A 13225-nucleotide genomic window follows, 5' to 3' on the forward strand; every position below is an offset into this window, starting at 1 on the left:
CGCAGTGGGGCGTGGGGGTTTACTGGGAGTGGAAGGAGGAAGAAATTGGCCGCCAGGGTGAAGGTCGGCACACAATGATTTCCTCTTGTGTGCTCGCGCTCTAGCACCATCATCTTGTGGGGCAGGCAAAATTATATTGTGCGCTAAGTGAATAGATGGGGCATAGATGCTTTTCAGTCTGGCACGATAACGCAGGCCATCCCACACCCGCTGAACACACTCAACTGTATCAATCTCTGTGTATGAAGGCTTGTGTTTCTGATATAAAATAGTAGATAGCGGACAGGGAGACACCACATCTGTGTCCATCACTGTATGCAGCTGGAACCGTGTAGGATACAGCCAGAAATAAACATATTGAGCCTGAGCACAGAGTGCGTACAGTGTCAAGTCTGGTGCCTTAAGACCATCCTGTCGTAGAGGTAGTTTGAGTATTTCCCATGCAATTCTCAGCTGCTTCTCACCCCATGCCAGTGATATCAGATTGGAGTACAGACGCTGAAGAAATTGGAAAGTGAGCGGCAAGGGAATGTTTATGAAAAGATAAAGAAATTTGGTAACAAAGCCATTTTCGCTATTGCTAGACATCCTGTCAGGGACAGGGGGAGTCGGTTCCATGTTGGAATGTTCTCCTCTTACCAAGACATGTCCCTACCATGGTTAGCGTGCCACAGCTCATCCATGTCATTGCTGAGCCAGGTCTCCAGATAGCACAGTGGTTCTGAAGCCCACCCCAGTGGAGACTCAGATTCAAACATCAGCATACAGCCAGTAAGTGGAAAAAGGTGGATTCAGCCCAATTCTTATGGATTCTGGAGCGGCCCCCTAAACATCTGTAAGGCAATTATTGCTTATAAGGTGTGCTGCTGGGTGGCCGCATTGGCATGAGGTCAGGGGGGAGCGCTTGAGGGGTCCACAGCTGATTCTAGTACTACGTTAAAGTCACCCCCATATCACAGCACCTGCTATCATATTAGTCATTTGTTGCCCTACGTCTGTAAAACACTCTGGACAGCTGATGTTTGGACCATAGATAGAGGCCAGTATAACCGAGTGGTAGTGCAGTGTGCAAGCGTGGATTACAGAGCGGCCCTCTGTGTTGCTTACAGTTTGGATCAGGTGCCAAGGTAGGCCCTTACGTATGAGCATGGCCGTCCTCCACGCATAGTTACAGCAGAGAGCTACACTTGTTTCTGCGCGCGATCTTGCCCTGAGGTGGAAGGATGTTGATGGGGTAAGGTGGAGCTCCTGAAAGAAACAGATGTCAATGTGGTTCCTGGCAATGTAGGCGTGCACTAGTCTAGCCATACACTGATCATTTAGCCCAAACACATTCCAGGTTAGGCACCTAATGGCCGTCGTCCTGGCATCTGCAGGGTACTATCAGGGATCAAAGGGGATGATCCTGTTGGGCCGGTATAGGAAACCTGTGGGGACAATAATAGGAAGGGTGCCAAGAAAAATGAGGAGGAGAAGAGGAATTCAGAACACATCGAGTTGCCAGCTAGGGGGCTAATGTAGTATCTAGTGCTGTATGGAAGACCTGCCTGAGGGAAAACAAAAACATAAAACAATAACATATAGGAAAGTTCCCAGACCCACCCATTCAAACCCCCAAACATGGCTGAGAGCAATTACCCCACCCTGCCCCAAACCCCTCCCCATAGAAAATCAGAGTGAATAGGAATCATCCTTAAGTCAGGTGACGAGCCAGGTGAACAGCCCAGTCAAGAGCCAACTAGGTGGACGAAGAGGCACAAGGACCCCATATTGATATCCAAGGGCTCCAGTTCTAGTTTGGAGGATACAAAAGATATGGCAGCTAATCAAACTCTGTAGCCAGATCACAGATTTGACTCTCAAAGGCATCAAAATAGTACCCCCGCTGGGCGGGGTGAGGGGTGAAATCATCTCGGCGGCAAACCATCAAGCCGGTGAAGTCAGTAATTTCATCTAGGCGGGTCCCCTCGTGATTCTGCAGAGATGCTTATGAGGACATTATGCAAGCCGTGATGCTTTAGGCAAATTTAAGAACAGCCTTTGCGTTGGTAAAGTGATGAGATGTCCCCTTGTGAGGAATGCATAGTTTAGTGGGTTAGAGTAGAACATAGGGGATGTTCGCTTTCTGCAAGAATCCCTTGGCGGGCAAAAGCTCTCTTTGTGCAGCCTGCACTATGGGAGTAAAAGTGGGGTAGGAGTAGAGGGTTTTGCCTTGGTATTGTACCTCGTGGTGCTTTTGGTCCCGATGAAGAACTGCATTTTGGTCTTTATTATTAAGTAGCTGAGCGACTACAGGGTGGTCTGAGTGCATGGGCAAAATGGGCTCATTCCACAATAAAAAACAGGGTCAGGGCCTCCCGAAGAGCTCTTGCAACACAGATTTCAACATATTCTTCCATGTTATCTATAGCTGTGCACTCCGAAACCCTGTTAATACGAAGATTATTGTGCCACAAGCATCCTTCTAAGTCCTCTTTTTTTGCTATAATAAGTTCAAGAACCTTATTAATGTGCAGGAGATGTTTAGTGGTCATAGCGTGAGCGCCATCCATGTCGTATACTTGAAATATGTCTCATATTTCAAGGTGCTCCATCCAACCCTATTATTTATCGACCCACTCTTTCACATGGTCCAAGCGACTTGCAATGAGATCTAGTTTGGCGTTAATTTCTCGCAGGCTAGATTTTACTTCCACTAGTATTTCTTTGAGGTCATCATCTTGCCCAGAGTCTGCGCGAGAGGAATCAGATTGCTCATTGTGTGGTGGGTCCTGGTCTGCTTGTAGGGTGTCTCTTGCCCTCAAACAAGTGCTTTGATTGGCATGTGTCTTGTTTACCCATTGCATCTCTGACAGAGGCGCAGGCTGCTGATCAATGGTGCCAATGAGGACAGGGGTCTGGTGCTGTGACACAAAGCCGGGTGGTCCCACAGGGCTGATGCAGGCAGGATATCCAGGCGAGCCAGGGTGCCCAAGGGCAAAGGCCACTTGTGTCAGGGACCCACCATACCCCAGGCTGTGTGACAAGCATGGGGGGCAAGAGCAGGTCCAGGGTTGGAAGTAGGTTGTACGATGGGGACATCAGTCCCGGTGATCACAGCCAAAATGTAGGGTGTCAGTCTGAAGCAGAGCTGGTCAGGTCCATCTATGAGTCTGGAGGGAGGACCAGGATGGTCATGCAGACAAGCCCAGAGAGACGGGACTACTGTTCTTGTGAGCAGCCACGCCTCCCCCAGTGATGGCCACCGGGACCGGGGAGGCATGAGCAGGCTCAGAAAAGTCACACACTCTGGAAAAAGGAGCCAAGTATTGGCCTGCAGACAGCAGAAGGGCCAAGCCTGGTAGTCATCTTTAGAGACAGGCAGCGTAGCAGTGGTCAGTGCTCCCCGGGGGAATAAAATTAATCAGGGTTTAGGAGGGGTGCAGAGTTGTCACACAGTCCAGCAAGGGGAGCCAAGTATTGGCCTGCAGCCAGCAAATGGACTCAGCACGACAGGCAGCTGTAGGTTCAGGCAGCACCACCAGTGGCACCCAGTCACAGCAGTGAATAGATAAAGTCCATGGCCAGTGTAGCTCCAAGCCACCTGCCCATTAGGACCCAGACCCATGCACAGCCTGAGTAAAAAATAATAAGAGTAGGCATTCACCGCCTCAGCTGTGTGATCAGTCCACCCAATCAGCACTGCTCTTGCAGGGCACAGCAGGCTTTAGGATGAATAGGCGGCAGCTGGTGTCGCCCAAAAGTGACACCCACAATCCCGGATGCCCGGTGCCAGTCCCCCACCCCAGGCTAGTGAACCTCGGGGGCAGATGATGTCGGAGTCCCCCCTCGGTGGCCCCTTGCAGCTGTGACAGCAGGCCTTAGAGAGACCAGCTCCGCACAGGCAGCACCGCAGGGAACAGCCCCGCCACCACACCAGGCAGGCAACACCTGGGGACGGCATAGGCCGCAAATAGGCCAGCTGCAGCACAGGGTTTTCTGGCACAGCGGGGGGGCACAAATCACATAGGTAGGTTCTCTGCTGCTGTAGACTGGTATGCAGTAGTTTTGCTGTCATGGACGTGCCTGTTGGTGTGGGATAAATGACTGATTTAAGTTTTGACTGGCAGAACCCCTCTACAGAGCGGAGGTCTTGCTGCCTGGTTAAGCTCCGCCCCTTCAAAGCAGTGCACACTTAAGTCAAAAAATGGTGGTGATCAGGGCACAAAGGATGACTTTCCTGACCTGGTTCCCGGTTTTTAGACCTGTTTGTCAGATTTTCACCGGTTCTATTTTTATAGGTGCGATTGTGTTGATCATTTTGCTAAGACAATTCATTTGTTGTATCTATCTGAGCAGCACTATTGTTATGCAATGGATTTCTATTGTATGTACAGCTGCTTTAGAGCTTAGAGGGTAATTTGGGCTCTGGAGTTTCATAAGGTTCTCCCAGATGCAGGACCTCTTTTACAGTGCTGCACCTGCTTTTATACAATTGTTATAAAGGCTCCATTGGAATATCCAACAGTTCTTCCTGCAGATCCAATAGAGTTTATCCATCCCCTGAATATTTAATATTTATTCTGCAGGGCATTGTAGCTGCCCATCATCATATCTACTTCCTATAATGCACCTTTGCTTCTGTCTCATGTGCTTCCAACATATGGTATGTCACTGACCCCCATTGCATTCATTGATTTCTAGCTGTTCTTGTCATGGGGATTATGTGGCACTATTGTTAATGTCAAGGATGACATGCAATAGCTGCTAATCTTCTGCCTTATTCAGCTGCTGCACCTTTGATTGCAAGCTTCAGTAATCTAGTGTCAACATCGAAGCTGACTGCCAGATCTACAGCATCTAAAGCTTCATAGATGATCTTGATTGCTTGCCTATAGCCACCACCACTAATCATCAAATAATCATTTGACTCTTTGGGTTTGGAGATTACAGATCGTTCTATGAAACAGAACTCAGTTGAAAAAAACAAGGATGTTCAGCAATTGCAGCTCTTCCATGTCTAGTCATCTTTTTTTCTTCTGGCTTTTACACTAGAACGTTGTCAATCTTTGCACCTTACTGCAAAGTTAATGGGAGGTAACAAATTGCCTGATCATTTTCAGTGTGCATAGTGAAATATGATTAATAAATTTCCTAGAATAGCTCTTGCCAAAGAAACATTAGGCATTGACATTTTTACATACATCTATCAAAGCATTACAATACAATATGCTTCAATGTGTGTACCTTCATGAAGGTCACAATAATTCTACTAGGCTGATTTGGCAGGAACAAATTAGTATGATTTTGATTACCATGCTAAGAGATATGTTAGAGGAGTGAGTTTGGATTAATTATTTCCAGGATTATATTATATTAGTGGCACAGCTTTAGACTGTGAGATTATCAAAAGTGCAAAAACACGAGAAAGGGATCTGACGGAGTTTAGGATGTCCTCTATGCTTAGAGGAGAACAGCTATTGAGGTAAAGTATTAGGAATGAGGTAACCAAGAAATTATGGTCTTGCACTTTTGGGAAATGTAATAAACGGATAATTGCCATTTGTAGAGGTCCCCCTATGCAATGGCAAGCCCTTCTTTAATGTGCTCATAGAGATTGACGTCTCTCCATGAATGACGGCAGAGTGTTATGCAAGAGGCATTTAATAAATACATCACAAACCTTTTGCCTCCACCCTTCTATTTTTGCTGAACCCATTTTTATTGTGGGATTAGGACTGCTAACCAGTGCTAAAATCCTTATGCTCCCTCCTGAAAGCATTGCAATGCTGGCCTATTTAATTTACTTATAAGCCCCATGTAAAGTGGTATACAGTATATCCAGGGCCTGCAAACTAAATGCTGCCAAAGGCCCTGCAGCATCTATTGTACCATCCACTTAAATAGTCCCATAAAACATGTCCCAAGTCTACTATTGCCGCCTGAATGCAGTTTTACACTGCCAATTCAACTTGGCAATATAACTCCCTTGCCAAGCCTTAACTTCCCATTTATTGCATATAAGTCATCCCTAAGATAGGCCCTAGGTAGCCCATGGGGCAGGGTGTAGTGTAATTTAAAGGTTGGACATGCACTTTTAAGTGTTACATGTGCTGATAGTGAAAACTCCTAAATTCAGTTTTCACTACTGTGAGGCCTATAGGAGAAGATTTGGTTGCCTCGTAGATATTAATCTCTTGTTTTAAATTGGTGTTGGATTTGTCTTGTGATGTGTTTTCACTTTATTACTGTTTGAAGTTCTGCATAAATACTTTATACATTGCCTCTAATTTAAGCCTGACATTTTGTGCAAAGCTACCAGAAAGTTGAGCACAGGTTAATTTGGGCTTTGTGTTTCTCCCTGACAACTGCTTGAGTAGAGTTCCACCTCCTCAATTGGTAAAACTATTTCTTGGGCATTTCATAAGTGGTAACGTTTGATTCAGAACAGGTAAACATTTCATGTTTGGTGTCTGAGAAATTGTAATTAAAAGTCCACTTTAATGGTAAAGTCAGATTTTAAGTTACAATTTTTAAATTGCCACTTTTAGAAAGTTGGCATTTTCCTGCCCTAACTATATGGTGTATGCTGTCTTCTCCTGGGTCACATGACTGGGTGTACTCAGCAGATGGGTTAGATGTGACTGTATGGGCCATCAATTGGCAGAATGGGGTCATAGCTGTGCACAGTCCAACTTACAAATGAAAAGGCTGTGCCCTGCTTTCCCATAAAGGACTTGTCACCCCTGCATTATTCATTCAGACAGCCAGGAGGGGAGGGAATTCTCAAGAAACATCTCCACTTCAAAGGAGGCACCAGTTATAAACATAAGACCCTCAGCACCACTCTTCAGGATACCTCTAGACCTGTGCATACTACTGAAGAAGGACCGCTGTGGTGCTCTTCTGCCAGAAGGACTGGTACCTTGCTGTCCCGCTACTGTGCTGACCTGCTGCCTTCTGCCCTGCTTGATAAGAAGGAAGACTGGATCTGCCCCCTGCATCCCAGGTTGAAGTGACTCCATTTATTTTACACTTGGTCACCAGGTAAACTGATGGGCGCTCTACTCTTGTCACGGGTTAATCTACAAAAATAATTGTAACCTAAGTGGTGCTCTCAGGTGTGGAGAGATTGGTGGAGAAGTGTGGCTCACTGGTTAGAGGCGGCAGACCCTGAAGCAGAGGTCAGACCCGGGACCAGGGTTCAATTCCCGACGCGGCAGGGTCTTGAGCCCGAATATCCATGGACTCGATAATTCTCGTTTCGGTGCCTACTCGAGTCACAGGTTCACACTCTGCAGCTCTGGGCATTAGCTTGCTTAATCTCCACTACGCCCCCCCCCCGCGGCGGGATGCCTGGCTTTCACCTTGGGGATGCCCAGTACGGGTATCTCACAGGGAAAAACCAGGACGAGTTCCCAAGGCAAGCGCCGAGATGCCTACGGGTAATCGAGCGCTATATAAGAACGCTTAATAATAATAATAATAATTACCAATTCAATCTTGTACATATCCTCCAGATGGAAAATAAGATGCATTCAAAATCGACCCCGAGCACACAATAAGTAATATCATCAGTCTCTGCAATATCGGCATTTGATGAAATGTTGAAAAGAGTCCAATAATTTGAGATTCAAAGTCCATGAGTTATATTCAGTTCTTCAAATTTCAATTTTGCATTCCGGTAACTTATCTAGACACAGCTATAGTTCAACCAATTATCAGTTCACAAAGAAAAAATGCAGCCAACACGTGTTTCGTACTGCCGTCTAGTGCACAAAGGACATCTTCAGGGCTGATCAGGTCGCAAAATAAAAGGGGGGGAGTCCCCTATAGGCAATCAAAGGTAGTGCCTCACTAGTTCCATTTCGTAATACATTTCATTGTTAAGTTGGCACAATATTTCTTTATTGTAATCTAACTTATTGATCAACATGTTGTTACCTCCCTTATCAGCCATACGGATAATCAATTCATGGTTATTCTTAAGTTCCTTCAATGCCAGTCTCTCAGCTCTGGATAAGTTATCACAACCTTGCGATATCCCCTTCTTCTGTCTACTATCAATCATTATGTCTAAATCATGGTTCACCGCCTTGTGAAACGCATCAATCATATTACCTGATGAAAGTTGTGGGGTCCATTTTGATTCTTTCTTGAGCCCACTGCCTATACTCAAATCTGTGCTAACTTCTAAATCATCAAGTAATCTTGTCATAGTTAGTGGGTCATCTTCGTTCTCAGTTAGGGACAAGAGTAATCTAGTATCATGAAAATCCTCTATTGTCATTTTACTTGATTCAGATATTACATTACAACTAGGCCTGGGCGGTAAATTCCGTTCTGTTTGCAGAATTTGCGGAATTTGGGTAATTTCGCGTTCCATGGAGAACGAAAAATTGCCCAAAATTGTGCGTTCCGCGACTTTGCGAAATTTTTTGCTTGTTCGCGTGCTCAAATGCGTGTTCGGGAGATATTTCTCCCCCAGCATGCAAACAGCGATTGTGAACAGTAAAAAAGCATCGCGAACAAGTAATTCGGCATGTTCGCGGAATTTTTGCGTGTTTGCCGATATTTTTTACCGTTTCGCGGAGATTTGCATAACGCGATTACGCAAATTCCGCACACCCCTAATTACAACACTCCGTTCTTATAGGGTTGATAGAGAATTTTTTTTAACATTTCAACAATCTTACAAATTTGTACAAGTCAATCTTAGTATCATACCAATCATTAATAATCATTGGAGAAAATCGTACACCTCTCTTCAGTACAGAGATCATATCCAAATACAGTTCTACTGATGACAAATGAATGATATCAATTTCACTAGCTACTGGTCTAGTCATATTATTCAATTCTCCCAAGAAAGGGTTCTCATTCCTTGTTTCACATTTTGTTCTTCCTCTTCCTCTTGTCCCTCTCCTTGTCTTTGTGCCCCTGTATCCCGGCGTCTTACGCCCGTTTCTCTGTTCCCCATTCTGATTCGGCGAACGTCCAGTAAAAAACTTTTCTCTGTTACTGCACTTGATGGGCCTTCTCCCGCATCGTCACTTTCACTACTTGAAATGTTACTGGGTGGAGTATTATTTCACTTGTTAGTGGGGTATCATTTTTCTTCTTAGATATTAGATCTTTACTTACTAGGTGATCAAACCGTTTAGCAAATGTAAATATGAGTCCTGAAATCATTCTCGTCTCATTTAAGCTTCCTTGCTTTTCTACGCTTAATATCATCTTGTAATTTAGTCAAAATATCATCAAGTATAGTATAGTATAATTCTTAATAGTAGGTTCAGGCATGTTAAGTTGTTTTATTTCATCTTCAATGATTTGTATCTCCTGTAATAATTTAGCAATCTTTCTGTCCGCATTTTCAATCAAAATGTTAGTAAGGCTCCTGGAACTATTAGTAAATTCCTTTTCCCATAGTCCCAATAAATCAGGTTCTAGATCTTCATACGTGGGAACTATGTGTGACCTAAGACCACAAGGTATTCTGTTAAGTGTGAGATATTGCTTCAAAGTCACAGCATCCCACCATTTATTTAACTCTGCTCTCTTGAGGTATTCTAGACGGACAAATTTCGCTCTCAAGCCTTTCTTTTTAGTGCTCTTGGTGTTACCAATGGCTGTGCCTATAGAACTAACTGCATTCAAATTCATAAATAGATCAGCTGCTTCCTTATCCCGATTCCTTTTAAACCCCAGTGGCTGCTCCACACCTGACAAAACAATTATTTTACACTTGGTAACCAGGTAAACTGATGGCCGTTCTACTCTTGTCACGGGCTAATGTGCAGAAATTAATTGTTATCTAAGTGGTGCTCTCAGGGGAGGAGATATTGGTTACCATTTAAATCTTGTGTATATCCTCCAGATGGAGAGAAAGAAGTGACTCCATGGGTCAGCTGGCTGAACTCCTGTTCCGAGCTACAGGGACATACCAGCTCCGAGGCCTCCCTGTATCTGTCCAGCTGGCTTTCTGCCTTAACCTGCAGCTGGACCTGCCTGGCCCTGCTGGCCCCTGCTGGAGTGAGTTCCTGATCCCAAAGAGGTGCATCTCAGATCCTGGATATCTCTTGGTATGGCATCAGTTGAGCTCTATCCACAAGAAAAGGAGAAATCCTGAAGTTTTGGGCTCTTTGTTATGTATGTTATGTTATGTATGTATTTTTGTAAAGCGTGCGAATCACCGGGGGGCATCTCGGCGCTGTATACCGCTGGGGAACCCATCCTGGCTTTCCCTGTGGGATGGTCCCTGCTGGGGACCCTTTGAGACTGCAAATAGGCCTGTTCTCATGAGATCTTGCCGCCAGTACCACCTGCCAATACGAAGCTTGGGTGAGCGGATCTCTTCGCGCCACAGCAACCGCCAACACTGACCTGCAATGTGAGATCTGCACTTCTCTCTACAGCATTGCTAATTACTGCTAACCTAAATCTCCAGCAACGACAATCTGCAAGGTCTGACAGGATCTTCACGCTACAGCTCTCACTGCTTGCTACACCTGGCCTGTTCTTCAAACTACATCAAAGACACTCTCTGCTCCTCGCTGCCCCCTCCACCACAATTGAAACTCTTTAAACTAGACTTTTGCAGGCAACTCTTTCAGTGGAATCAATTTGGTCCCTGTATCTGGCCCATGCTCCATTGTGGTAGGACTGAACTTGTGACTTTCACCTGGTCTCTCGTGACCAGATAACTGCGAATCATTCTTTGTGCTTTTAAGTGCTATACCTACCTTACATTGTTAAAATTAAATTTCTCCGGATTTGCTGATTGGATTCTTGTTATTTTGGTCTCAAATAGTCTATTACATTTTGATATATTGTTCTGAATTGATGTTTGATTTTTCTTGTGTTGTGATGTCACTTGATTACTGTTTTAAGTGCTGCATACATACTTTACACATTGTCTCTAAGTTAAGCCTGACTGCTTGCGCCAAACTAGTAGAGAGTTGAGGACGTATTAATTAGGGGTTTGCCTGTGTTTCACCCAGACAAGACTTATGGTTGCTACTTGAGTAGGGTTTCACCTCCTCAACCGGTAACCCAATTTCTCACAGGTTTGATATCACCTAATACCACTATGTACAATTAACAGAATATTGTATGCAGCCAACAACAGGTCGTAATCATTCCATAGCTACTGGATGATGGAAAAGGGTAAATGTTTCAACAAAATGTAAACGTTTGGGGTGAGAAATATAACTCAATATCATGCCAGGCCTTTAAGAGAAGCCAAATCATTTGGTTGATCTGAGCTGGACTGAAAATCGTTCCTGGATTTAGGTAAAGATCGTTCAGGTGAGGACTTGTGTTGGCTCCTCTTATACAGGGCATAGGTGTGCAGAAATGATAGCTGAACACAGAAATCAATATTTGTATAAACTACAAACCACAAAAAGCCAGTAGCAACATATGTAGCGAGTGTAAGCAATGAGGGCGCAGCTTTCACAATATACGCTGCCTGACATGGCTGGCATTGGAAGCTTAGGTAAACAACCTTGCGACTGTATGATTAACGGAAATATGCAATGTAAAGAGTGCGAATTTAAAAGCATTGGTCAATTTTGAAATGTATATATTATTTATATATTTTTTGCTATGAACTGTGGATACATATTCACTTACCATATTTTTGGAGGGATGTGTACAATTTTATACGCCCGTAATTTGTGATTGTAATTGGGACGCCATCGGGACAAGCAAATAGATTGTCTGGGGTGCTATTGTTGTTGGATCACATATGCTGCAATATTAATAATGCAATTATTTGCCCTCCTAAGATGTCCACCAAGTTTGCCTTTACTTTTTTACACTATGTTGGTTGGGATTCACTGATGAATTATGAGGTGTATTTAAAGATGGTGACACGCAGTGTCTGACGAGCGTGAACAAGCCGTAATGGCGAAACGCGTCGCTTCTTCACTTGCCAAATAAATATCTAGCAAGAAATCCTGGGTGTCCGAGCATTTCCTTGGATTGAAGGTCTTGGTGGAGAGAAGATTAAGGATCGCCGGTATCCTGGCTCTGGACCACCCACGACAGCCCGAGATCACTAATACCGGAACTTGTGGATTTGATATATATATATGTATATATTTCAAGTATTCACAAAGTGATATCCCGTGCTCTCAGAAATCAGTACAAACTCCACACCAACAGGTTCCAAGGGTGTTTATTCACACCAACAACACGTTTCGGCTGCGTGCAGCCTTGATCATGTCAGTGTTACAAAGACGAGCACCCAGTTAATAAAGTTGTGTAGAAACATAGTAAAAGGACAATAGAAATGCCCGTCAATGCGGCAGACATCTTGTAATGGGTTTAGTCATAGCCCAATGCGTTATTCGATCTCCAACAAGTTGCTATACTAGTAAATAGTGTCACATTTAGCAAAGTATAGTACATGTCATTTAGAATAAATATTTATACGACCATGTGCACCCTGTTGTTGCATTTCTCTTCATGTTGTCAAAGAAAACAGGGTAAGTTCTGCGGAAAAGAGCACCCAATGCGACTAAGCGTTCATGTTCTGCCCCGCGTTTTTATGTTGGTAATTGTACGTGTCAACATATTCCCAACCAAATGTGGTGAAATAATCGGGGTCACACAACACTATAAAGTCATAGAGAAACGAGATTAGCGGAAAATACAAAAAAGCAAACTCTGCAAAAATGTGTGGCAGCCATGAGTCTATCAGCGGACAGGTATGATACATCTGTCAATACACAATCAATGATAATAACTATGTCCTTAATACGAAATAAGACGCCCCTAAGAAGGGGCCTACCGTGCTTATAGGGTGCTTGCCGTGATGCCAGACAGAAGGCGTGCTCATAACATTTAAAGTTCGTGATACCAGTGAAGCAGGGGAGACTGTCAGTGTGAGTTAATTTGGTGACTTGATCCCGTGTTCAAAACGCTCTTCTGTGTACAGAATAAAAAGAAAAATTTGAAAACAGTTAAAACTCAATGGTTTCACATCTCAATGATAAGCAGGTATATACATTACATGAAAGAGGCAATGGAAGAGATATAACGATGTCATGCATCAAAATGTTGAAAATATTAAAAATTGAGCGACATGTGTGATACAGCAATAACGTTCTCAGGTAGGAAAACACATATAGAGAATGCGTGAGCTTCTAATTGTCCCTTAAATGGATTGCCAGTTCTTCATCATGGTTCAGCCCACCCGGGGCCTTTGTTTGGAACTCTAAGATATACTTGGATTCCT

Source organism: Lissotriton helveticus, chromosome 2_1 (genome assembly GCF_964261635.1).
Source record: "Lissotriton helveticus chromosome 2_1, aLisHel1.1, whole genome shotgun sequence".
NCBI classification, from domain to species: domain Eukaryota; kingdom Metazoa; phylum Chordata; class Amphibia; order Caudata; family Salamandridae; genus Lissotriton; species Lissotriton helveticus.